This window comes from Anarrhichthys ocellatus, unplaced genomic scaffold (assembly GCF_004355925.1).
Source record: "Anarrhichthys ocellatus isolate YVR2014 unplaced genomic scaffold, GSC_Weel_1.0 scaffold13, whole genome shotgun sequence".
Lineage (NCBI taxonomy): Eukaryota > Metazoa > Chordata > Actinopteri > Perciformes > Anarhichadidae > Anarrhichthys > Anarrhichthys ocellatus.
In genome coordinates, this window is record NW_022280043.1 from 3,482,030 (window position 1) to 3,483,972 (window position 1,943).

The window sequence follows — 1,943 nt, forward strand, 5'->3', positions numbered from 1 at the left end:
GAGAGAGAGAGAGAGAGAGAGAGAGAGAGAGAGAGAGAGAGAGAGAGGATGTTATCTCCCACCAGCTTGTGTGTGTGGTGCTTTTTCTGGTCAAATGAACGAGCAGGGTTAAGGGCTAAATGTTGAATCAAGGAAACGTGCAGTCTTTTAAGGTGGAAGGAGACAACAAACTAGCTCTGTTCTTCTTTTATCTGCTTCGATGCTTTTGGGAACGGCACATGAACATGAATGTTAAAACAAACCGCTTTTTGGTTGTTTTGTTGATATTGTTTTTGTTTGGTTCATTAACATTGTAAATAGTATACTGCTACAAAAGAACTGTCCCTGACAGAGTTTACTCCTGCTCGGTTATGCAAAGGCTTGACGTCTGTCCACGGGGAAGGACTTTGTGACGGTGAACTGAAAAATACGAGCCTCAATTCATACAAAGATTTTGAGAAAAAAAGAAACAAAACAAACATTGTCAGTGTCTTTGTAAATCAGCGCGTACTTCAGCGAGTTGGAATGTGTACATCAGCAACTGTTTATATGCAAACGGCTTTTATTTATGTATTCTAATTTAAAGGGTAACGGTACGCTGTTTCTGGCTCCGAGGTAAGCTGTGGCTGTTTGGTGGAAAGTGTGTGAACGGGTGAAAATAAATGAGATGCACACTGTCTGCTGTCCTCATTTAACCTAATCTCAAACTGTGGTCTGTAACTGTTTTTGTTTACTTCTTTACGGTCGTGGAAAACACACTCACTCAAGTACTCAATGCAATTTTTAGGTACAGTAGTTTGCCGAAACAATCACAACTCAAGGTCCAGCTACTAGCTTTTAACTGGATCGCGGTTCTTTACCAGCGGATGGAGTTCACTCTGTGTACTCGAAGAGCTGTTGGTGTGCGAGTAACTCTTAAAATTGAATTGCTAGCACTTTTTGGACATATTGTTTGTGTAAAAGTTAATCATCAAAGTGAGTGGTGGAAAGTATAGAATATTTCCATTTTGTGCAACACTAAGATTCAAAGTGGAATTGCCCTTTTTACTCTCCTGAAGTTATTTGTCAGGCCTGCAAGTTATTTTTCAAATTAAGATTTTATCATGACCTTGTTTTCCCATCAACATTTTTCGGCTTGTGCCCCATGTTTCAAATAAACAGTTTCCGGTTCTCTGGTTTGAGTTGATTCTTCCTGTAAACTTCTCACGTGGTTTCATTTAAATAACAGTTTGAGGCCCCGAGAAGGAGTTAAGTGAAACATTTCACAAAAAAACACAAAGAATAGAGAAAAGTATTAAAAACAATTGTATGTAGCATAACTTCTTCTGGTTTCATGGGCCAACAAATATGGCACACATAAACATACACCACTAACCAGCATGAAGGTGAGTTTCCGCTTGTTGCTTAGAGGCCCGGTGTAGCCAAAACACACTATGTCCCACACAGTATAGTGGATTGTGGGTCATGTATGACAACTACACAACCAGCGAGTTTGAGGGCCGTGACCATATAGCAACATTGAATAAAAAATGCTCCATGCCTCTATGATGAAGTGCTTTTGATGTTGACAGCTGAAAGAACTGATGTTGCTGCCGGAAACTGAGCTGTGACGACCACAAGAGTCGTAGATACACGTGGGCCTGGACTGAGATAGATTTCACAACTACACTGAAGTAGCATTGAGCTCCTTGAGCATTGTCGGACTCACAGACAGCTTTAAGAAAAACAACCATGCAGCATAACCAGAGATATTCTCTTTTTTATTCCAAACATTCTTCTTCTATGTCAGAACCTTTTGCCAACATTACCCACAATGCAACTCGACAGCTGACAGTTTGTTCGGAGATTCGGGTATTTGATGCTAGTAGCGGCTCATGTAGCTTCGAGTGGCTAGCCTCAAGCTAATTATCTTGGTCAATATGTCAGTGTTGAGATTTATTTATGTTTATTAAACATAAATACAG